Source organism: Thalassophryne amazonica, chromosome 15, assembly GCF_902500255.1.
Source record: "Thalassophryne amazonica chromosome 15, fThaAma1.1, whole genome shotgun sequence".
Classification (NCBI taxonomy): Eukaryota; Metazoa; Chordata; class Actinopteri; order Batrachoidiformes; family Batrachoididae; genus Thalassophryne; species Thalassophryne amazonica.
Genome location: NC_047117.1, coordinates 9923919 through 9950208, shown reverse-complemented (window position 1 = coordinate 9950208; position 26290 = coordinate 9923919). Strand labels below are relative to the sequence as shown.

The following is a 26290-nucleotide window of genomic DNA, read 5'->3' as shown; positions in this document are numbered from 1 at the left end:
GGGGGTCATTTTGACCGTTGGGGTTTTTCCGTAATTATTGTATGGCTTGGCCTTACAATATAAAGCGCCTTGGGGCAACTGTTTGTTGTGATTTGGCGCTATATAAATAAAATTAATTTGATTTGATTTGGTTCTTTGGTGTTGTGCTTTTGAGAAGCGTATCCATTTGACCATGGTCCAACTCATCAACCAATGTGCTTCTGTACTACAGCAACTTGAACCAGTTGATCTAAACCTTACGTGTGATGAGAAACTTGGAAACAGTCATTTTTTTAATGTTGATCAGAAGAATGCATTACCAATGTTGGATCTCCTTTCTGCATACCCTCTTCAGTGCCTGCTGGTGGCTGAGGAAGTTGTGTGGTGCTGCGTCATTCAGAAAGCTTTCCAACAATCCAAACTGAGTAACATAAAGACACTCGGCTCTACACAGCTGAAAAGCAGCTGACTACAAGATGATGTGTCTTTGCACTTTAGTGCTTCTTAAGATGAATTGTGCACATCAGCTGTCTCCTCTCATGGAGGTGCAGTGCAAACTTGAGTCGTCTTTTGAATGGCTAACTTTGATGAAATACAATGTAGATTTAGAAGCTCAGAGACAAAGAGACAGCAACCAGCCAACATGCTATGTGGATGTTTTGGGTCACCGGCTGTGATATGGTTACAAATATTTTGCTCCAGAAGATTGCATGATGGTGCATACCCCTTCTACAGATCAGGCACGGCTGGGGATTTTTCATGCCTTGACAAACTACAGATGTCAGTGGCCCTCATATGTCTGGAAAGAAGAACACCGTCATCCAATTGACTATGGCCCTTGGGCGACAGATCGTTATTTTGCAGTGTTGGCCGAACATGACTCCAGGTGTTGTTCAGCAGATGCTGTTTGGTGCCCCCCAGACTGGAACATAGCTTATTCTGGACTCTGTAGTCTTTTTAACTCAAGGGGTTCTGTCATCACTTGGACAGTATCTAGTAGAAATTCGCCAATCATTATCTGAGCTAATGAGAACCAAAGCTTAAATAGTATACATAGACCCACAAGACAAAACTCCTGATGATGTTGCAGGTTCCCAAAAGATCGGCCAGCCAAATTGCCAGTTGGAATTTTCAGGAAAATGCATTTCTGTCAACCTTGACTATGTTTGTGTTCTTATCTCATCAGAGGGCTACTGGGCTGAGGTTCCAGATGGTCTACGACTTGCAACCAGACCTGTATCAGTAACCTATCCAGATTATAGGCTCATTGCAGAAGTAATGCTGGCTTCCATTGGTTTTTCAAATGCCATGACTTTAAGTCAACGTCTGGTCAGGCCAGAAGAAAGCCTGTAGGTTGAATAAATCACTCTCGCAGTCTCAATATAATGAGTCAGAGGAGACATACCAGGACACGCCCATTCTGCTTCCCAAAATTTTTTGGCACATGCAGGACGTATTGGCCAACACTGCTTATGGTCCTGAGATCAGTGACGCTCTCAGCTCAGTGAACCAGCACCCAACTGTCAAATGTGGTGCCTTTTATCAGAAGCAAAGCTTTGATGTGCTGATCGCGCTTGTCTAATCTCATGAAGAGAAAAGAGCAAGAGAAAGAAGAGGAAGTTGATACAAGCTACATTACATCTCAATACATTGTGCACAAGCAGAGGGTGGTTCAGCTGATGCACATTCTCAGGGCTGTGCTCCCTGGAGGCCACGGAATACTAATCGGCTCAGAGCCTGGCACGGGGCGGAAGACCACTGTGCGCTTAGCCGCCTGTCTTATGGGCTACCACCTGACTGAGGTGCATCCAGGTAATGAGAATATGCTGCATAAAATCATACAAGAGGTTGTGAGTAAAAGTAGGGTGGATAAAGTCCATGTAATTGTACTCATCCATGAGAAAATCAGGCGTTCTGTCAGAGAACAACTCCTGGTGTTCATGGCCCATGGAAGCTACCCAGGACTGTCCACAGATGGGGAGCTGGGGGGGGGTTCTCAGTTTCCATTGTGACTGCTGGGAAAACCTCAAAGCAATACCTTATGGACAGATGGATGTTTCAAATGTAAGAGGAAAAGAACTTACTAAATAGTTACTCACCATGCTAATGCTCCCCCACACTTTCATGTTCATGCATCCTGTAAACTCATGATTTGAAGCAATACCCTTAATTTATTGGGTGGGGGGAGCATGGTAAACCCAGCAATTCCTTCTTTCACAATGGCCTTGTTTCAGCCATAACTGAACTTTCACCACATCCTTGATCACAACATTTGGCATACTTTGGTAGTCCTGTGTACTTCTGTGGCGTCTGTACCGTTATCGTACATGCTATAACATCACTGGGAGGTTTTCTGGGACACCACATTTGTGCTGTAGTAATGCTGCCGGTGTGGTAATGTGACTGCAGTTATTCTATGATTGACTTTGCCCACATTACATGGTGCCACTCTGGTGCGTGATGTCACAACCCCCCAATCTTGCATTATGTCATCATACTGCAGGTTTGTCAAAGTTCTAAACTGTGTCCTTCTAGGATGCATATCTGTGAAAATGCAAACTGGGCTTAATTTACTGTGTTGTCTCTGAGCCCATTGGTGTTCATTATTATTCAGCTCCATCATATTGTGTTACTGAAGAATTAGGCTGATAAATGCATTCATTACATAATGTGCCCAAGAAAATGTGTTAATCTTCTTCCATGGCATGTTGGTTTTATCTGCTCTGATTGAAAATATAAAAGGGATTTTGATCAATTAACACTTCAAGTGCTGTGAGCAATAATGTAATTTAACTGCTAATGGGGAAAAGATGATGAGGAAGAAGCAAATTATTAGATAAAATATAAAAACATTAAAAACATTTCCATAGATGGGCTTATTGTAAAGCAACTTCTTAAAAAGTATTAGGAAAAGATATGTACATCATAAAGCTTGTTTGATGTTTCTTTTTCACAAAGGTACTTGAAGCAGTGCTCCAGAAAGGTTCATGTGTTCTTCTTGATGCCCCTCACCATGACAGACAGCAGTGAGACACCCAACACCACCCACGATTGTAATGTAAATAAGAATTTTACCTTGTTAATCTGTAAAGTTTGCACAACACACACATTTTAGTCCAGATTTTTTTTCATTCAAAACCGACTTGCTAATTTGAATTAAAAATAAATCAATACAGTATATGTTGACCTGAAAAATATGTTTTGAAACTGAGCCAGCAATTTTTAAAGATGAAAAAATGTTCCATTACACTGGCTGTGAGAGTGGCACTTAGGTGCACTGTTGAGGACTTCTTGTTTCACCAGAGCCCCATTAGCTGTCATATGTTCAGGGTTCCTGTTGGGCCTCCGTGGTTACCATAGTGGCCATAGGGCACACAAGGTCCCCACCATATGTCACCCCATCAGGCAGTCCCCTGCATGACCCATTACCCAGATGTCATGACATGGATGAGGGGTTGGATTTTGACACCTATTGAAGTGCCCAGTACAGTAGGTTTGCCAGTGTTCATCTCTGGATTCCATAGCTAGAACAGATGGGACTGTATGGCTCCCACTGGATGGGACACCAGGTTAATGCAGGTTACATCCACAGACAAGGCGGTACCATTTACAGCTGTAAATGGCTCAAACCCTGAATTTGACAGTGAAAATTCAGGGTTTGAGCAGAAACTGAACCCATGTTTATATATTGGCAACACAGCTCCTTCACACGCACGCACACACACATGCACACACACACACAACACAAAGATATAATCAATGGAATGTTTACAGGTTACCAATCCAGTTATATTCGTCCGCCTACATTGTGTAGGATGAAAAATCCCTCATCAGGGCTGTATTTGATGAGAAGATTCTGCTTGAGGAAGCCGAACACAGATGCATGGAAGAAGAGGATAGAGTGCGTCACCTGGAGGAGCAGCTCGATATTCAGAAACAGGTGAGGAGGTTTCAGGTTTTATTATGTGTACATATCATTTATGTGAGCAAATGTTAAAGCATCAATTACAAGACACCCTAGAGTGAGATCTCATTCTGACGTTGACATTTTTCCACTGGAGTTGCCAATTTGTGAGTAGGGATGGCAGTTCATGACATTTTATTGACATAGACGCCATTATTGTTTCTGATTATCGGTCCAATTCCCTTATTGATTCCTGATCAGTTTTCTGTGTGGAAAAATGTAGATCTTTCAGCGTCAATGCAGCTTCAATGCCAAGTTTTCCTGAACCAATTGGGAGTGCATTCATAAGTTTTGATGCAATAGTGGTGAAGAACGTATTAAAATGTTTAGCTACTGTAATTTATCAAGTACGGGGAATCATTCACGTTTAGACCTATATTGCCAGGTCTGATTTCACATTTAATAGATGTACCCCAACCCTTAAAGAGTCTGACATAGTTCTTCAGCTGGTATGTTTAAAAAAATCCCCACCTGCATAAAGAGAGGCTGCATAACTGAATAATTTCAGAATAAAACCTAAAAATAGCCTCCGTGGCACTTATCTGAAAAATTGCCTGATATGTTTTATCTTTGCTCACCGTGTATTCCTAAAGTTCCCAGGATGCAAATTCCTCATAATATAGCAGAAGGATCACAGGAAGTGACCATTAAGGCTTAACTCTTCCCTAGGTCGGTGCTCTCTTCCTGTCAGGCCTCAAACTTTGCGAGTACCTGAAATCCTCTGACTTGGAAGAGGTGTGCCACTACAGAGATCCACCCAGTGGGTGAGAATCATGGATGCTATTTGTTTTCTGTTCAACTGTCCGCCTGGCTGGGGGAACGCCAAACAGCTTCTTTTACGTGACATCTTTTAGCAGGTGTGTGAAAAGTACAGTGTCACATCATAACATGTCACTTCAGAGAGCTTCACACAAGTAAGGTCTCAAGATCATACCTACTCCAGGAGCAAACCATCAGTGACAGTGGTCAAAAAAAGCATTGCCATTAAAAGATCAACCAATCAACACTTTATTTTGACAGACAAGTTTCATCCCACTTTTTTTCATGATGTGCATTTTACCTTCTATGTAGATAATCTGTCTTCTTATCCCTTAGTTTTGTAGGAGTTAAGGTGTTTTGATTGCCACAATTTGACAAATGATCAGCTGCAGAAGCTTGGCAAGATCGTTAATAGTCCCCAGTTTGTGCCAGAGTCCGTGTGAGATGTCAGCGAGGCCTTTGAGTCTCTGTGCTGATGGGTGAAGGCCGTCTATGAACGCTCCTGTATGCAGCTCCAAATAATGCGCAACCAGGATTTGCAGAAGCTCGTCGAGGAAGCGCTCTGTAAACTGAAGCAGGCCAGAAAGTACAAGGAGGAGGTGTGCCGCCATCTAGGGGAAAGTGAATGTCAGCTGCAGTTGTTGCAAACAGCTACAGGATCAGCTGGTGGAGCTCCAGCATACAGAGATCTTGGAAAGAGATGCTGTTGCTGCTACACATCAGATGGAGAAACCAATGGAAGTCTGGCAAACTGCTGCTCAGGTGAGACAGAATTTACTGAAGTAGCCAGATTCACTCTGTAGCAGTGACCTCAGAATAGCTCTGTTCAGCCTTATCATCATTTGAAATGAGTGTCTTCTATAGACCCCGAGGCCCATTTGTGCCAGTGCTTATCTCCGAGTTCTGTAGCATGAAACGGATGAGAGCCTATGACTCCCCTGGACGGGGTGCCAGTCTGACTCTGGTTACTTTCCCAACTGAGGCCAGTACGTATTTACACCTGGGAAGTCTGAGACAATGTAGATTAAGTGTCTGGTTCAAGGACACAGACAGGTAGCATGAGCGGAATTCAAACCCAGGTCTTGATATTGACAGGCCAGCATCTTATCCACTCAACTACATGACATGAAATGCTGTTAGACTCAGGCATATTAAAGCTTAGTGTCGGTGCCAAATACATACGAGGTCTGTTAGAAAAGTATCCCACCTTTTTATTTTTTGCAAAAACCTGATGGATTTGAATCATGTGTGCTTGCATGAGCAAACCTTGAACCTTCATGTGCATGCATGAACTTTTTCACGCCTGTTGATTGCACCATTTTCTGGTAAACAGCCTTTGTGTGAGGACATGTGTAGTGCGCTCAGCGGATTTTCATTTCAAGGAAAAAGACGGAATGACTGGAGCAGCGCCGCATCAAATTTTGCCAGAAACTGGGCTACAGCCAGGTGGAAACCATTCAGAAGATTCAGACGGCTTTTGGTGATGATGCTATGGGCATCACACAGATTAAGGAGCATTACAACCGGTTTAAAGACGTCCGCACAACGGTGGAGAGTGAGCCACGCTCTGGTCGCCATCAACGTGCTGAAATGACCAGATCATTGATGCGGGACCGTCATGTGACTAACCGAGAAATTGCGGAAGAGGTGGACATCAGCTCTTTTTCGGTACATTCCACTGTAACAGAAGATTTGGCCATGAAAAGAGTGGCTGTGAAATTCATGCTGCTGCTGACGGCGGAGCAAAAGCGCCTCTGTGTTGAAGTCTCACAGGACATGCTGTGACATGCCCACCTCTTCCACAATTTCTCGGATAGTCACACGACTGAAAAGTCACCGAAACCCGTCTGAATCATCCGAATGGTTTCCACCTGGCTGTCGCCCAGTTTCTGGCAAAATTTGATGCGGCGCTGCTCCAGTCATTCCGTCTTTTTCCTTGCAATGAAAATCCGCACAACACATGTCCTCACACAAAGGCTGCTTACCAGAAAATGATGCAATCGACAGGCGTGAAAAAGTTCACGCATGTGCACGAAGGTTCAAGGTTTGCTCATGTAAGCACATGTGATTCAAATCCATCAGGTTTTTGCAAAAAAATAAAAAGGTCCAATACTTTTCTAACAGACCTCGTATTTAGCTGCTTCTGTATCAGACCATCCGTATAAGGAAAAATAACTCATGACAGAATATTAACACCCAGTTTGTTGAGATTGTGGTATGTATGTTGCAGAGGACACGCCATAGTTAGGTTGGATCTGGTCTAAGAGCATGTGCTGGATCTGTGTGTTGGCACGCTGAGCACTCCAGAGAACCACACAGGGTCTTAACTGGAAACCACCCAGGCAAAGCAATGATTCACCCTCCCTCCCGATAGTAGCATCTGTCAGTCACAGACAGGTCATATGTGATCCTCCCTTTGACCTCCTTGAATTTCTGGGGTCCTCGGCATCACTGAGGCACCTGTGTTCTGGACCATGTTCAGGAAACCTGATGTTCTCTCATAATGCAAATTGTACACCTCATCTGGGTCCCAATAAGTAAAACCCTGTTCTGCATAGTAACTTCATAATGTAATGGTGTGAAACCTTGTCCATACCTTAGAAAAGTTTACAAATGTCCAAGAGGGTGGTTGTGATAACGCAGGATATTGAGCCATGGTTTTGTGTTAACTTTGGCAGGATTTGAGAAAATTCACATACTTTTGTTGTCCTTTGAAGTTTCGTGGAGCCTGTGACATTGTTGTCCATGCTGTGACATCATGAGGAGGTTTTCTGGAAGAGCCGTTTTGTTACAGTTATACAACCCAATTCCAATGAAGTTGGGATGTTGTGTAAAATGTAAATACAAACAGAATACAATGATTTGCAAATTCTCTTCAACCTATATTAAACTGAATACACCACAAAGACATATTTAATGTTCAAACTGATAAACTTTAATTGTTCTTGTGCAAATATTTGCTCATTTTGAAATGGATGCCTGCAACATGTCTCAAAAAAGCTGGGACAGTGGTATGTTTACTACTGTGTTACATCATCTTTCCTAACAACACTCAATAAGTGTTTGGGAACTGAGGACACTAATTGTGAGTGTCATGATTGAGTATAAAAGGAGCATCCCCAAAAGTCTAAGCCGTTCACAAGCAAAGATGGGGTGAGTATCAACACTTTGTGAACAACTGCATGAAAAAAATAGTCCAACAGTTTAAGAACAATGTTTCTCAACGTTCAATTGAATTTAGGGATTCCATCATCTACAGTCCATAATATAATCAGAAGATTCAGAGAATCTGGAGAACTTTCTACAGGTAAGCGGCAAGGCCAAAAACCAACATTGAATGCCCGTGACCTTTGATCCCTCAGGCAGCACTGCATTAAAAAGCGACATCATTGTGTAAAGGATCTTACTGCGTGGGCTCAGGAACACTTCAGAAAACCATTGTCAGTTAACACAGTTTGTCGCTACAAGTGCAAGTTAAAACTTCTGATTATATTATGGACTGTTCCATCCCTGCTATATATGCTGTCTGTATGTTTATTTGCACTATGGATACAGAGTTTTGTTTTCTTGTTCTAGTTTGATGTTTTATGCTGAGCACTTTGTAAATGTTTCTATTTAAAGTGCAATATAAATAAATCGCATTATTATTATTATTATTATTATTATGTTTGTGTTGCAGGTTTCAAAGTGCTGCTAACTAACATAGAACATGCAAACCCAAGTCCATAGTTTCTGACCTGATTGGTGCGCAGTGGCGGCTGTCACCTTCCAGGTTCAAAGCCGCCTAGTGAATCCGTTCATCCTGATTTCTGCCTGTTTCTCAGCACTCCTCTGCCGGTTCGATTACTTGACAGCGGTAAGGAAAAGGAGTATCTTTTACCTCAGTTTTGCACCTTGTGTCTAGATTTTAGTTGTCAACTTCTTTGTGCTGTTGTAGACTGACTTCACGATCAGTGTTGTATAAAGTACCGGAAAATCACACTTAAGTAAAAGTCAGTGATGCCGGTAACGCGTTACTCTAATCTAACTACTTTTTTTAGTAACGAGTAATCTAACGCGTTAATCTTTCCAAATCAGTAATCAGATTAAAGTTACTTCTCCAAGTCACTGTGCGTTACTATTATTTTTGCAGTGTGGGTCGATAGCAGCATTAAACTTGGTCCGTGGGCAGGGGGTCGTGGTTCAACTGAACTGCCCACTTTAAGCGAGCTGTGAGCTTTTCATCCGCAGTTTTTTGCAGCAGCTACAACTCGTCGTCACCTCTTAAAGCACGGTGACAACAGCACACCTGCACTGAGCTTTACAAATACATTTTTATGCTTTTTGTTTTCTCCTTTATTTAGAATTCTGAGCTGAGCCGCTCCATATCTGCTGCTAAAAACAGCTGATCCTCCGCGACGCATCAACAACTAACACTATTTTCCACTCAAATGCACCTAAACTCTCTTTCTGAGGACCACATGATGTGAAAACACAATAAAACTTTCTTACCTGTAAATCTGGTCATGTTTTCTGCATAAATAAATGTTATTCATTCTTTGTGCTCAAACGCCAAAGCAGGGGCGAATCCAGATAGAATGGGGGCGTGGGGCAGGGATGTGCCCCCCCAACACCCCTAGATTAAAGGTCCAGTTTTGAAGTCGTTTTTTTTTACTACAACTACTAATACTACTTAAAATACTAATAATTTCGACAAGTAAAATGTTTAGAGAGAATTTAAATGTTAGAATGAATTTAATAGTTACATTTATAAACAATGTAGGTTAGAAATTGCAAGTTTTACTGTTACAGTGCTGTCAACAGTTAAATATGAGGTCAAGAAAGAGGTCTTTATTTTACTTTTTATAAAACAAGTATTTATTTTCATTGAAGTCAAGAAAGGGTGACTATAAAGTGAGTTTTGGCAAAACAAGTGTCATTGTCATGTTGAGGTGGCAGAGGGTTGTTGTCGGCAGCTGGGGAAAGTAACTAAAAATGTAACTAGTAATCTAACTTAGTTACTTTTCCAATTGAGTAATCAGTAAAGTAACTAAGTTACTTTTTCAAGGAGTAATCAGTAATTGGATTACTTTTTCAAAGTAACTGTGGCAACACTGGTAAAAGTACAGATACTCATTTAAAAAATGACTTTGGTAGAAGTTCAAGTAACCGATTGAAATGCTACTCAAAAGTCTTAAAGTATCTAGTATTTATTGTACTTAAGTATGACAAGTAATGTACAACTAAATGTACTCAAGTATTGAAAGTAAAAGTACAAGTAAATGTTAATAATCAAAAACGGACTGATTTTTCTTTTATAAAGGTTTATCTAGGCTTGTAAATAACTGGTAGTATTAGTCAAAATACTGAAAATTGTGCACATCACACAAAAACACTTAAGAAACAAGGTTTCAAAACCTAAATGAGAGTAGGCTACTCACTAGGTGTTCACAGAAAACAGTTATTTCTATATGTATTTATTTATTTTCATTGTTACATGGTTTTATCTTTTCTGTTGTGGTTTGTTTCATTAGGTTCTTTTTGTCTTTTTCTCTAAAATTGTATTGTAACATTATTAGTCTATTATTATTGACTATTATTGTCTATTATGTAGACTATTATTGTTGTTGCTATAATATATGAATAAAAATAAATTTTAAAAATTACAATTTGACTCTTTTACGACAATGAACACAAATCAACACAAACGTGCTGATGCGAACAGCTTAATGCTACCTTTAACATTGAAAACGCCATAGACATGGTAACGCGTTAGCATCGGTCCCGTTTATAAGTTATTAAATACATCTATCAACGGTTTCAGAAGACCATAACAGGTCGGTTTAACATAAAAATATTAAATATTACTCACAGACATATGCTCTTCAGGGTTTTAGCGGGGAAAAAATTAGGATAAAGCGAAATAAAATCCACGAATCATCGATCGAAGCACTGCTTCGACCTGCAAATCACTGCTTCGATTGGTTCAAGGTTCAAAGCAAAGCCGCACTGCAGAAAAGTTGATTACAGACCCGCTGCAGGTCTGTAATCAATGTAGAGAAATGATCATTTTCCTGACAATCACCCCCTAAGTGCGCAACTGCAAAAAAGCCTATGGGACATGCCTCATGACAAATCGGCCTGACTTCATTGCACTAGTAATCAGTGGTGTCTCTGGGTGAAAACATGACTTTTTTTGTGTGTGTGTGTGTGTGTTTTGTAACAAGTAACGCCATGACGTATAGAAAATGTATCGGAGTAGAAGTATGCAATTAAGGTCGGAAATGTAGTGAAGTAAAAGTGAAAGTAAGCTGAATTAAAAAAAACTCAAGTAAAGTACAAAGTCTCCCAAAACGTGCTTAAGTACAGTAGTGAAGTATTTTTACTTTGTTACTATACAACACTGTTCACGATGCTGAGAGTGACAGCTACGTACTGAAATCAGTTTCTTAGACGTCACAGCTGCCTTAATGTGATCAAATGTTTGTACCCATATGTGTTGTTGCAGAGGCAATAGAATTATTCACTCTTCAAACACCAGCATACTGCCCTCTATGGGTCATTCTGTTTTTATATTATAACCTTAGCAGTTTACAACAGATTTATAGTAAAAAAGAAACCCAAACAAACAGTAAATTCATTGTGGCTTCATTCACACGACTGAGAGCTAAGTATATCACATCCTGTCCGGCCCCTGTGGATGTGACTGGTATAGAACAAATCTTGCTGCTCTGTAAGCAGTGACTCAGTGCACGTTTCCCTGCTGTTGTTCCTCAGAGGTCCATCCATCCATCTTGGCTGAAGTGCATGTGCTCGACCTCTCGCCGAGCTCGGTGGAGATCGAGGAGGTGATGCTGACACAGCTGCTGCAGTCTGAGCATTCAGAGCTGCTGAGTCGGCACATACAGCTCCAGAATGAAAAGCAGTCACTGCAGGAGAACACGCTCGCTCAAGAGGTGATGAGACGGCAGTTAAGTGCAAATGAAGTAGCTTGTTTGTGTCAAAGCAGGGTGCAAAACGTAAAAGGTCCTTCAATGTCTTAAGGTGTGTTCATGTCATTACTTTCTTGCACTGTGCACACCTCACCGGATCGTTGATGACATTGACTTCATTCATTTTGGACATCAAACTATTTTGTAACAACCTGCTGCAACCTAATGCTGCATGTGAATACCATAGACTGTGTAGACTGTGCTTTTAAAACTCAAAAAGTGCTGCTCTGGGTGTTGCCATGTTGGCAACGCATACTCTGCCTACATGCTGGCCAGCCCGTAAATGGGTAAAGCGATGGAGTGTGGCCAAGACCTGGGAAGGATGAATGAAGCCTGGTCACGCCCCATCTGTGACCGAACAAACTAAAGCTAACAGGCTAACAGACTAACCTGACTTCAGGTGTTTTATAAAGGCATATTTTTGATGACTGGGTGGTGGTTTTCATGACTGGTGCCCCTAACATCATCAAGCTACTGGTAGCTGCTAAAAGTGGTACCTGTGCTAACATACAAAATTAGATAATACAAGGTCCTGCTGGCTGCCCCCAGATAATTAGTGAAACTGGCTTCTGCTTTCTACCAAGCTCTGCAGGAGGTGTCCCGCCTTTCGCCGCTTTCCTTTTTCCCTTTGCACGGCTTCGTTGCAGCAGTGTATGAGGCATTTATTGAGAAGGACACACCATTAATGTCCTGTACCACTGGAACTGAGTTAAGGAGCTTAACAGCTGAGATCACTCTGAGGATGGCAGCGTACCTGCTCTCCCAGTACCGGCCTTGTCTCTTCGTGGATCACTTTGTCGTACTGAGGCTTCTCGTATCTGTGGCTCTGATGTAACACCACCAGCTGTGCTCAGAAGCAGAGGCAGCTGCCTTCCTCAGAAGCCTTCAAGACATCAAAAGTGTTCCCACTACCTCAGAGGGCATCACATCCCAGCATGCTCCGCCCAGCTGGATCGCTCCTCACACCCACTCCGAACTCCTCTGCCTGGAGAAGATCTCAGCCTTGAAAGGGCTTATTGTCTCGTTCGCCAGTTCTCCCTCACAGTGGCAGGAGTACCTGCACGCTTCTTGTTCCTCTGTGGCAGGAACTGTTCCCTGCAGCTCCCATTCCCATCTCTCCCTGCTACAGCGGGCTCTCCTATGGAAAACTGTACACCCACATTGTTTGGAGAGACTCGCTGACACTATGACCAACTGCCGCCTCTGCTGCTGTGTGCATACGGCGATGCCTCAGCCGCCACCAGTGTTGCCACAGTTACTTTGAAAAAGTAATCCAATTACTGATTACTGATTACTCCTTGAAAAAGTAACTTAGTTACTTTACTGATTACTCAATTGGAAAAGTAACTAAGTTAGATTACTAGTTACTTTTTTAGTTACTTTCCCCAGCTGCCGACAACAACCCTCTGCCACCTCAACATGACAATGACACTTGTTTTGCAAAAACTCACTTTATAGTCACCCTTTCTTGACTTCAATGAAAATAAATACTTGTTTTATAAAAAGTAAAATGAAGACGTCTTTCTTGACCTCATATTTAACTGTTGACAGCACTGTAACAGTAACATTTAAATTCTCTCTAAACATTTTACTTGTCCAAATTATTATTATAAGTAGTATTAGTAGTTGTAGTAAACAAAAAAGGCTTCAAAACTGGACCTTTAATCTAGGGGTGTTGTGGGGGGGGGCACATCCCTGCCCCACGCCCCCATTCCATCTGGATTCACCCCTGCTTTGGCATCTGAGCACAAAGAATGGATAACATTTATTTATGCAGAAAACATGACCAGATTTACAGGTAAGAAAGTTTAATTGCGTTTTCACATCATGTGGTCCTCAGAAAGAGAGTTTAGGTGCATTTGAGTGGAAAATAGTGTTAGTTGTTGACGCGTCGCGGAGGATCAGCTGTTTTTAGCAGCAGATACGGAGCGGCTCAGCTCAGAATTCTAAATAAAGGAGAAAAAAGCATAAAAATGTCTTTGTAAAGCTCAGTACAGATGTGCTGTTGTCACCGTGCTTTAAGAGGTGAGGACGATTCGTAGCTGCTGCAGAAAACCGCGGATGAAAAGCTCACAGCTCGCTTAAAGTGGGCAGTTCAGTTGAACCCCGACCTCCTTCCCACGGACCAAGTTTAATGCTGCTATCGACCCACAATGCAAAAATAATAGTAACGCACAGTGACTTGGAGAAGTAACTTTAATCTGATTACTGATTTGGAAAGATTAACGCGTTAGATTACTCATTACTAAAAAAAAGTGGTCAGATTAGAGTACCATAGTGGTACTAAATGGTAATAGTACCATAGAGCATCACTGGCTGCCACACACAGGGAGCCCCAATACTCTTACCCGATTTCTCATCAAACACCAGGGACCTGTTGTTCTTATACTGTCACGCCATGATAAGTGGACAAGTGTTGCACCCCTCCACCTAATAAAATAAACTGGCCCAAAATGTACCTCAAAGGACGAAGGTAACGAGTGTTAATTTCCAGTTTAATCACGACATCCAATATGCATCCACGCTGTTTGTAATTCATTAAATTTGATTTTTTTTTTCCCCACTGTGACTGTCTTAGGTTAAGGTGAAATAATTTCTTTGGGACATTCATGCGACAAAAATATCATCTTGCCAGCACTGGAAAAAGCTGTTAATGACTCCAGCTGGCTAGTTTTTAAAGACTGTCACCTGTTGGAACATTGGGATGATGAAATAGTGGTTTACCTCAACCAGTTCATATCATCTTTCAAAGCTAATAATATCATAAGAATAATAATCATACTGTATGTATGTAGGTATGGTATGTATGTACCAACTCCCCCTCCTCACACACACACACACACACACACACACACACACACACACACACACACACACACACACACACACACACACACACACACACACACACACACACACACACACACACACACACACACTAATAATAATAATGATAATAATGCTACATTTAGCAACTTATTCAGCACTTTCAAACTATTCCTACAAAGTGCTTCACAAAAAAGGTTAAAGACAATAAAAAAGAAAACCCTAAACAATCAAAACACTGTAATTAAAACAGAAACAACAATTTAGGAAAAAGGAAAAAAAAATTGTACATGAATTTCTCACCATCACTAATTGTAGGCAAGAACACTTTAGATTTAAACTTGACTACCTTACTTCAGTTGTTCCATTATTTTACAAATTGGGAAGCATGGATTGAACAGGTTCTACCGCCTACTGGGTAGGTAGTAGGAGGGTCGTGAGGAATCACACAGATTTGTAACATTTGCTATCATTACCAAATGTGCAGGGAGCCATAGTTGATTTTTGTACGTATGATTAAAAGCCCTAATATCAAACACTCCAGCAATCTCTCGACCAAGCCAGATAGGTGTCTGACGAGCTACATAAATGTGCTGTCATGTATTCTGTCTTGCCTGTGTATCTAACCTGTTTACTGACTGTACAGATGTGAAAACAGTGCCAAACTCAGCCAGGTGTAAAGGCAGCTTAAGACAAGTTCAGTGACTTGGAAATGTTCATGTATCCCTCCCCTGACTTGTCTGAAGAAAACTGGTCATTAAGCTGATTATTTACAGGTATTATTCCAAAGGGGCTGATTACTTATGCAACCCATCATCTTGGCTTTTATATTTTTAATTAATTTATATCATGTTGTAGAGATTTACTTTCAGTTTGAGTCTAAGGAAGCTAATTTTAGAATTTTTTATACTGAGAAGCCTGATTTACTTTTTGTATTTGAAATGTCATAAACAAATTAAAATGCGTGAAATACCAAGGGGCCGAATAATTTTGCAGCCCACTGTATATGTTGTTTATCACAGGAGAAGACAAGTGAGCATGAATCCCCATCAGCAAAGAAGCAAAAAGTTAAAGGGAAACAAAATTGTGAATGGCAGTGGCATAATGCAGTCTGTAACCTCACCACTAGATGACAATAGATTCTACATACTGTAGCTTTAAAAAGTAAAGCAATTGCATTTTTCAGATGTGATATGTGGTACAAATGAGAAATTGTATTTTCTATATGGATTGTGTGTTTTGAAGGAGTCAAGAAGATCTCCGGGCTTTAGCGGAAGCTGACATTTGCATTGAGAGTCTCTGTCATGACAAGATGAAAGCTTCACAGTATTTAGCAGGTGAGGCGGTATTAAAAGGAACCCCCGACTATAAATACATGTTTATTCTATATGACTTGTTGTGATATTAGTAACATAACTATGGGACAAAATTTGCAAAAATGTCAAGTTTTATGATATTTTAAGAAATTATTTATTATTTATTTCTACGTAGGTCGCCATTGTTGTTTGTAATGCAATGCATTCTGGGTAGTGACGTCAAACGGGGGCAGAGCTTCCCGTGTTTACATTACAACTGGCGGCGATTAGCAATGATGAGCTCCTCTGTTCACCCTTTTCAGTTGGAACCACAGCGTGATCTGCTTTGAAAATACTGTCAGAAATGAAGATCAGCGCTCTGATCAAGCAAGAGTTGGCCATTGTAGGTGGTGTCTGTGTGGGGGCTGCTTGCCGATGCCGACAGAGAAAGAGAGCGTCTGCTGCTCTTTTGCGTGTTTTAGTCCTATTTTCACTAGTTACTCGTGGATGATTTTTCTTCTTGTGGGGAAATATGACGGGCACTGCATCTGGTTTAAGACGTCGTTTGTATCCAGAAACACCAACAAGCTCCCTCATTAGCTGAGGTTAATGAAAAGCCTCAAATGCATCCGCGTTGAAGTGACGTGAGCACAGCCGATGGTCTTTCGGCAACTGCACTCTTCCACAAGCATCCTCCCACTTTTTCCTTAACTTTCTTTCTTTTGGAAAGCAGTGAAGGCTTACCTCGCTTTCTTTGTTGCCCTTAGACTGAAAATTGCATCCAAAAGCCACACAGTGTGGCATTTTATCTCGGTAGAAGAACTAGCTTTAACACTGTTTTCACTTACATGAAAGATTTCAGAAACCTTTCCACGTCATCACCCCCATAATGCATTGCGCAGGCAAAAACATGGCGGCCGCGTTGTATTTAAATACGTGATAAATAAACGCTATTTTATATCATTCAAGACTTGTTTATGCACTTCTAACTATATATTATAATAGCAGACGTCAGTGTTTCAATTTTTTGACAAATTTGTTGTTATAGTCGGGGTTCCTTTTAAGACATTCAACTATTTGTGGCTGTGTTATATTTGAACATTATTTTTTCACACTTTTCTTTCAGCCAATCTGGTGCACGGTGGCCATGTGCTGGACTCTGCAGCGCTGGAAGTGACGGAGAGCGTTGCTGAAATCTGTTTTAGCACAACGTCATTGTCTCTCTGTGACAGCTGTCCACAGGTCCTCTCTAATATCATCACAAACCCCAGCCACTTGGGTAATCCATATCTTTGTTAATGCCAGATCAGTGTTGCACACAAAAATGCCCGTCACACTCAGCCATATTTCCACAATGTCCACAAAAAACAACAACAACAAAAAAAAAACGGAGGATGCTACAGAGCCCTGGAAGTGTCATTGCAAAATGTTTTGCATGTGGAGAGAATTTGCGCACATTTTATTATATTGTGCGCACGTTTTAAGCATCGTTTGAGTAAAACAAGGGCACGATGTACTTAAAGTAGACCTGCATTGAAATAAATGTGGTCAGATTTCAGAAAGAAATAGCTGATATGTATTTATAAGACCCTTGTGAATGCAGTAAAGTAAATCTGTAAGCCCAAATTTGTAATTCAGCGGAGAAATCTTTGTTTAAAAATGACAAATTTGCAGCTAAAATTTAGCCCTCTGTGAAAACAGTTTGTACAGCCGTATCATTTCCATGACGTCAGGTACAAGACGACGCGCTCCCGCCTTCAGTCCGATCCCGCATTGAAATTGATTTTATCTGTTAGTAATGTTACTTATACACGTCCTGGTTTCAACATCCAAGAGTAAGCTGCAATGAATGTGAGATACAGCTCTGCTTGTTCAGATCAGCAACGACATCGACAGCGGGCGCCGTTCTTCCTCTCCCGCTCTCTGCCTCTGCTACGCTCGCTGTTTTATTGCGAAGCGGCCAGTACACCTGTTGCTTCAAGGACAGACTTCTTGCGGCAAAATCCACAGCACCGCACATCTCGGCAATCGGAGCCCCAGACCTCCATGGACGCTGAGAGAGGTTTATATATTTTTAATGACTGGGATTCTTTGTGGGTCTTGCCTCCATATCCCGCGATGGTACCGGAGGCGAAAGACAGTAGATTTTCATTGCGACACCACTCAATCAAACGGGCATATGAAAAAGTCCCCCAAAATAATTTTCAAGCACAAATAAAAGAAATGTGTACGCACCAAATGTGCCGCAAGACAATATGAAGTTTTTAAAAAAGTAGATCCTTCTGTATAAGACAAAAAAAAGGTGCAAATGCAAACTGACGTAAATCCACAAATTACAATTGGCGCAATGCATGCTAGGAGAGGGTCTTGTCCGTGACGTCTCGGCAGCGTCCATGATGAGAGGGACAGTTTGCGGAGGGCTAAATGTTAGCTGTAAATTTGTCATTTTCAAATGAAGATTTCTCCGTTGAATGACAGATCTGGGCTTGCAGATTTACTTTACTACATTCAGAAGGATCTCATGTGTAAATGTAAGTCATTTTTTGTTCAAAAAATCTGACTGCATTTTTTTCAATGCAGGTCTCCTTTAAATGTGGCCACAATTTGTAAAACGTGCACTCAGTTACTCAATATTGTCTTGACACATAAATGATGGCTATTAGCCAACAAACCAGGAGACAGTGTAATACATTTCCCCATTAGAAATGGATCTGGTCAGGGTATATCATCATGGCTTGGGTGCACAAGGACATACAGAGAACTGTAGCTGCCCAGCATGGCATCATCTCCAGTTTAAGCACGTTAAAAAGGATGCTGAGGGCGAAGCGTCTCCCCGTCGTGAGGATGACAATTTAGGTCATATTATGGAGTTAATTTTGAATGAAAGGAAAACATGCGTATGTTTTATTAATTCGAGGGCTCAATTAAAGGAAAACGTGTGCATTTTTTTTTTTTTTTTGGCCAATTATCATGGTAGTAAGAACACAGTAGAAACTGTTAAAGTTGTGGTATGTCTCCGTGGAGGCGGAGGATGTGGTCATGCTCAACTCTGGACATGCTTACAAAATATGCAGCAAGGATGTGGTCGAGTCAGGTTGCAGTAAGAAATAAATAAGCATGCAGTAATGACTGTTTTGACGCATTAATGATGTAATTAAATCTACTAGGGACTTCACTGATGTAGTACAAGCGTGGTGTGGACAGGCTCGCCCAGCAGCACTCTGTGGACTGTTTTGTAAATGAAATGTGCTGATTGCTGTCCATGGTTCTGAAACTCAGCAACAAACAAACAAAAAACTCCTCCATCTCTTCACAGAAATCAAGTTCCACTTCAAAGCATGCGCCCGCACATGCACACACCCAGCTGCTTGTGAGCATTCATGCATAGATGGCTACATACATGGAGAATTATTTGATTATGTGTTTTAATAGCTGTCCAAGTGTAGCAGTGGAGATGTTTTTCTGACTGTAGTTTATTGTTGAACCTACATGTGCACACAAGAAAACTTGCAGAATGAATAAAAAAGTTCACTGATAAGGACAGGATGGATGCAGTGGGGATGTGTGATGATGTAATTATTCGTAGTAAGAATGTTGTAAGAACAAACTGGTACATCATCCTGCACATGGTAGGACATTAGTGGTCACAGGATGCTGTGAAAATATGTCCCTGCTGCATTCATCTAAATTTTCAGGATGCACTGCAGTCTTTGTGGTCTTCCTCTGAGTGTAACAAGATGCTATGTTTTTGCTTTGGGTAACCAGGATGTTGATTAAAACTGTTTCATGTTCTCAGATTCATCGGGACTGCTACAACTTCTACAGCAGCGCATTCAGAACTTGAAGAACATCAGCGACCCCCTGGTGCTGGGCTTCAGTGAGGAGGTGGAAGCAGAGATCATCAACATGAAAAGCTGCAGTCTGAATCCACTACTGCAGGAATCCCAGACACCTTTAGGAGCCTGGATAAGTTTCGGCGTCAAGCCAAATCACTGCACCATGCTGCCGCCGCACAGCCACACCACACACAGACTGCATGCCCTGAAGCATTACCTCAACCTTCGAGAGTGGCTCAAATGCAGGAATGATCTCTCCTGGTCCCCTGCGTGACTTCCTCCAGGCTGAGTGGGATGGTCTCAGTGAGATGGTGTCCTCGCAGCTCCTGCAGCTTCAACAGCACATCCAGTGCAACACGTCCGCCTTTGCTGCTCTCCTCCAACTCTCTAACCTGTCACGTATGCAGGGGAGAGCGGAGCTACTCAGCTCTTATTTGTGGTGTAACACTGTTCAAGACCTGCCTGGTGCCTACCGGCTGTCTGCCTTTAAAAATGCCAAAGGTTTTTAGTGGCGCTGAGGAGAGAGTTAGCCACATTAAAGAACAGACCTGTCGCTGATGTAGCCCTGCATTTCCAGGTAAAGCAAGCCCTTCATGTGTTAAAGTAGTTTAATAATTTACTTACGTGGTTACGATGAGCCTCTTGGCATAACTCTGGAAGCCACAGCTTCTTTTAAAATCATAAAACCACGGAAACTGTTGTGTGTTGGGGGGGCGTGGCTGGACGTTTTGGTGTTCTTTTCTTTTCTTTGCTCTCCAGGTGGCATGAGGGCTGATTTGTCTGTGAAGAAGGTGCTGGCTGAAGAGTCTTCACCCTCATCAACATCATGGAAAGCACCTGTGATTGGTGCTCACGTGCAACCTGGACGACTTGCAGCTGAAGCAGATAATTGGATGGCGTTCTGCATTTAAGTCATGTGTGATTTGAGCAGAACTGCCGGGAACTCGACCTTGTGACGTTCGTTTGTGAGACGCTGAGGACCGCGCCTGGGTTTTGACACATCGAGCCCGTGAAGCAGGGAGGGGTGAGGACACATGCTGTCAGCACACACTAAAGGTAATTAAGTGTTTAAGTAATTGTTGATAGTAACTTGGTGTTTTGTTACACAGTATACTGGAATTGTGAAGAGAATTGTGCAGTTTGCTTCTCACTGCTGTGGCGTGAAGGATAAGTGATCCTCCACTTGTTGTGAGAAGCTGCTCATTTGCATAAAGTAAAAAAAGGACACTGACCTGAGTGTGTTGCTGATAGCGTGTGTTTATTGGAAGATATAGTTGTATCTGTTGACTTACCTCACCTTCTCTTTGCTTCACAGAGAATCAGTTTGTCGTGTCCACCTGGGGGGTGTTTGGCGGTGGTAGGAAGTCCAGGAGCGCCGGGCTTTGATCCTTGCGGGCGCTGGAGAGCGAGCCACGAATCACTCCACCAGAGGGACGTTGTTTTTATGTTTTTACACTTTTAAGCACAGGTGAATAATAAATAGTTTCTGTTTGGAACCGCTTTCTGGTTATTTTTAGCGCTGGGTCCTGTCTGACGCAGGTCCGCTCCTCAACCCGCGTCGACACATAACAGAAACGGGGAAAATGCTTCAGTGGACTTTGATTTCTTAAATGAAGAACGTGCAAGAAAATTCCCGCACTGCATTACAAAAGCTTCAGTGTCGATTCAACTTGTGTAATGTAGGCAGATCTAGGGTGGAGCTTGGTAGGGGTTGAAACCCCCGCCCGAGACAATTACAATAGCCTTGAGCAGAAATAACCTCACTAGAAAATTAAATCCAAATCACAACAATGCTGCCTCAAGGCACTTTGAACAGGTCAGGTCTAACCTTACCAACCCCTCAGAGCAAGCACACAGGTGACAGTGGTAAGAAAAAACTCCCTATGGCATTTTTGAGGAAGAAACCTCAAGCAGACCAGACTCAGAGGGGTGACCAACTGCTTAGGTCATTCTAACAGTTACAAAGTTACAAGTGCATGATGGTGTAAAGTCCATCTTAAGGCCTAGCTCAAGAATTCAAAGGTTTAGAGCTTGATGGAATGATTCCGAGTCCTTGGCAGGGTAACAGGCTATTCTTAACCAGAGTGTTTGTAGGTAGCATCAGCTACACCAGTCCTGCATCCCCACTTCCTACAGTGGCACTTCTGGACTTCGTTGTAGTTCTGGGATGCTCCGAATCAAATCTTCTTTTGTTTTGTTTGCATGTTAGCCAAAATTTTCCAAAATTTAGTTTGTATCCTGTCCGATGAGTAATTATGGTTTTTAAACAATAATTTAAATACAATTGTTAGTTTTGTCTATTGTGTGTTTGTTTAAATTAAGTATATAGTATGCACTTGAAATTTACTTGAAAATGTGTGTTTGCCCTTTAAATACTATAAATACTGTGATCTTACCACTGAATAATTATTGTCCAAACTAGCCCAACCTGGACGGGGGTGGACAAACAACAAACCCCCCCCCCTGAGCTGCCAGTATTATATAGTGTTAAAATTAACACCTTTCCTCACTAAAATATTAAGTCCTTCATAGTGTTAACTTTCTGACACTCTTGTTATGACATATGAAAGTGTATTTTTTTTTAACACTAGAGGGAATAATTTATGATTGGTTTTAACAGTAAACTTGTTGAGATCTTGGGTTGGGTTTGAACCCATAACCTTCTGGTTATGGGTGCACATCTCACAAAACTCCCTCTTTTTTACTCAGCTCAGAGTTAAACTGATACATTCAGAGAGTTAAATTGCACTTGTAGAGAGTTGAATCAACATTGTTACAACTGCCTGTTAGAAACATTTGCGAAAGATTTAACACCAAGTGTTAAAACAACACTTTATTAAGTGTGAAATAAGTATATAGAGTTTACCACTCCTGCATCATGACATGTACAGTATGTGTGTATTTTTGTTGATCTAACCATGTTCTTGTCCTTCCAGGCTCAGTGTGATTGGACTTTCCCAGCTTCTTTTTCCCTTCATACTGTGTATTTGTGTGGGCTGGAGCTCAGAGGGGCATCATGAGATAAAAAGCTCAAAGCTCTGCAGGACACACGCTGCGTTAACCTGGGGTCACTGACCCTTGTTTCCATCCAGACTCGAGTCAAGAGTGAAGACGCTGGACGAGATGCATCCTTGTGCCAAACCAGTCCCGTCCAGGACTTTGACACTCAGTTTGCAGTTTTTCACTGCCCGGTGTGTGTGGACGGAGAGCACGAGAGTTCGAACTGTGCACCGTTTGATCTTAATGTTGTCACCACCATTCCACTGCGAACAAATCTCAATCCTGTACTGTGTAGTTTAAGAAGAGTGAAGCTTGTGAGTACGCTCTGACGATACCAGGCTTCAATAAACCACTAAAACCATGACTCTTTATCTGAATCATGATTCATTTTCTACTTTGGGTGTCTATTTTGTGCACATATGTGTTATAATTGTATGTTTATATAATTTTTTAATGTGTTAACTGATTTTTGTTATTTACCACAGATAAAGTTCAGTGATGGATCTAGAAGGGGGTTGAGGGAGTTGCAGCCCCCCCCCCCCAAAAAAAAAATTGTATATAAAAAACGAAGGTTACAGGTACTTGAAAGACTCAGATCAAGATAGTGGTATGTTTGTCAGCACATTTACATTGGTTTGTATTGGAAAACAGATTGCAGATTTTGCCCTTCAAAAAACAAACAAACACAACAGCAAATATAGTGATATGAATGAAACGTATTAAAACTTAGAAAAAAAATAAAATAAGCTATCCAACTCCTGTTGCTTGTTAATAAAACCAAATTGTTTTTCCCCCCAAAAAACAAATTTGTGCAGTTTTTTTAAAATGCCAAAATGTCTGATATTTGACATCATGGAAAGGTTCAAGTCCCTAAAAAGCACTTACATGAGCTGTTCTTTTACTTCATGCTTTAATTTTTAATATGTATTAGCAACAAACCAACTTTATTCCACCTGAACGCTTAATTCAGTAATTATTAAATATTTGTTTTTCTTCCTGTAGGTAACATGGACAGGCACCACTATGAAACGTTTGAGAAGTTTGGCAGTGACACTTTTTTACTGCATCTGGACAATGGCAGGGCGTGAGTATTTTCACAGTATTTGTCGCCCTCCTTATGTGTCTTGGTATTTGGCAGAGCTGAGCGGTTTGTGTGGCGGTGTGATACTGACTTGACTGATTCTGGATCTGTTTTCATTGCAGATTTGGGCGTCACTCCAAAGACGAGCCTTCAATCTTGGCTCCAATAGAACAGTGTTGCAGGTAAAAAGAGAAAGTGATAAAATATAATGAGCTTTTTTGCATTTGTTAATCATGCATTACTGCCATGGTCTTCATCGATTGAGAACATTTATTGAAAACTTATACTGATAAAAAAATACAGGTACTGAATACAGAGTTTTGAGCGCTCTTCCCACAGCCTGCAGCCGGTCTCTGACAAAAATACCTCCAAAACACCTCCAATACACTTGTTTAATCACATAAAAAAAACCCGCCAAACAACTTCACTTCTCACACAACCTGATGTGATGATTTGACCCTACAATTTATTAGTTAACACCTCAAGGTATCCTGAATCAAGACAAATGTCACCATTTACCAATGCTGTTCAACCTTCACACTGTTTTTCATGTTAACAACTAACTGTATTTTCACATACGTACACTGAGGACTGACTCGCTTCAATACATTTTATCACCTAAATATTCCTATTTTCAGTCAGGCTCATGCACGTCTCCACTGAAACTCATGAATCTAGTCTTCAGCTCCCCAGTGTCTCATTTTTTATAAATCAGGTCTTGATCAAAGGAAATAAATCTTCCTTGGCACGGTTAAGGATCCAGGATACAGCCAATGAACACTGGCCAGAAAGGACGTCTCTGTTCAACGTTATTCATCCATTACCTCTGCTGTCAGTGACGGGCCTGGATACAGGATTTACAGTCCCACCATCCACTGGCCTAGTGCTTTGCAGCGTAACTTAAGATCCCTCCGACCTGGGAAGGGAGACGGCTTACCTTTTCGTTCACTTATAATCCACTTTACAATACAGTTGAACAGTGTATTCAGTACCACAGAAATGCAAAACACTATGTCTGTAAATGATTTCTTGTTATTTTAGTTCAGACTTACAGGACAACTTACCACTGCGACAACTCAACAAATTTATATTATCCAATAATGCAGTTTCAGAATTGCTTACCTTATTTGATGGCCGTCAGCTGAGTTGTCACTCAGTCTGTTTGTCTCTGCTGAAATTTCTCCTTATCTAATGGATCAGCCAACCACAATCACGTCGGGGTCACCAGGTTGTTATGTTGCATTTGTTAATCATGGATGACTGCCATGTTCTTTAGCAATTGAGAAAATGTATTCAAATGTTATGTTGATAAAAAATACAGGTACTGAATACCAAGTTTTGAGCACTTTTCCCACAGCCTGCTACCGTCTCTCTTCCTGACCTTTGACCACACCACATCTATTTTTTAAGAATGTTTTTACTCTGTCTCCAGAATCCGACGCTCCACTTGGCTGCACCTCAACCTCCTTTCTTTACCTCAGTATCGCCTCAGTGATGTCATGTGGGCCTCACTATCCCACGATCCCCTGACCGCTGTGGCCCCTCTGCTGTCGGAACCCCACCTCGCCGCTCTCGATCGCCGCCTAGCAACTGTGCTGCAGACCATAAGCCGTTGCCAACAGAGACAGAGCGAGTACAGCGGCGCTGAAGAGATCTTTTATAACGATATTTTTTTCTTTAAAGACATCATCATTCCCACCAGGTAGAATGCTGATGTCTCCCTCACTGTTCTTAGATCTATATACATAACGATATTGTGTATAGATGCTAAACGGGTTACCGATTTTACATAATCCCTGCTGAAACAAATGAGTTTATATATAAGTAAACTGTAATTAATGTAAAAAAAAAAATCTAAAATATTTACGTGTTGCTACAGTATAGTTGCTGTAATAATGCTTTAGCTAAGAGAATATGGTTTGTTTGCTAACATCCATAAACGCATTTTTGAATCAACTCTCATCAAGTTTTTTCTGTGGAGCATAAATATGACTTCATGTTATGTCTGTTACATGAGGTCCATACATATGTGTACTGTGTCAGAGCGTCACACTCAGCGATGGAACAAAAGACTGATGGAGCTTATTCTTATTCTCATCTTTGTGATCCATTGTTAATGTTGTTGAAAGCTCATGTCCACCCATGAAAACAATAAATTCCCACATGAACTTGGAAATTAAAACCTGCCTAGCTTATTGGCACAACTAGGGAAGCTGAAAAGTCAGAACGTTGCAAGTTTTGTCAAGTGCATTCACACTGTGATGATTAGGAAGCCGTTTGCTGACGGATAGTGAAAAGTTGATTAATGCCGACCGGCACCGAAGTCCGCCAGACTCCACGGGAGCTAAGATGCCATCAGTTGGGCAACGGTGATGCTTGTAATAGTCCCGGAAAAGTTTTCAACATGTTTAAAATCTTCAACGTTAATGCTAAAACGCTGGCAAGAGTTGAGGTTTGCTAGTAAGTCATTACTGCTTGGTTCACCTCTGATGGCCAACGTCAGAGGCTTGACTGGATGCATCACCTACTCTGGATGCCTTGGGCATGAAGAAAGATGAAGGAATATGTAGAACCTGATA

The 26290-nt window shown here is 41.5% G+C and overlaps 2 pseudogenes; both read left to right on the top strand.

Annotated features, from left to right (window-relative positions):
- The window catches only part of LOC117527102, a 40340-nt pseudogene extending 17341 nt beyond the window's left edge, over positions 1–22999 (top strand).
- Positions 1–25472, top strand: part of LOC117525785 — a 52661-nt pseudogene extending 27189 nt beyond the window's left edge.
- The last annotated feature ends 818 nt before the right edge of the window (positions 25473–26290 follow it).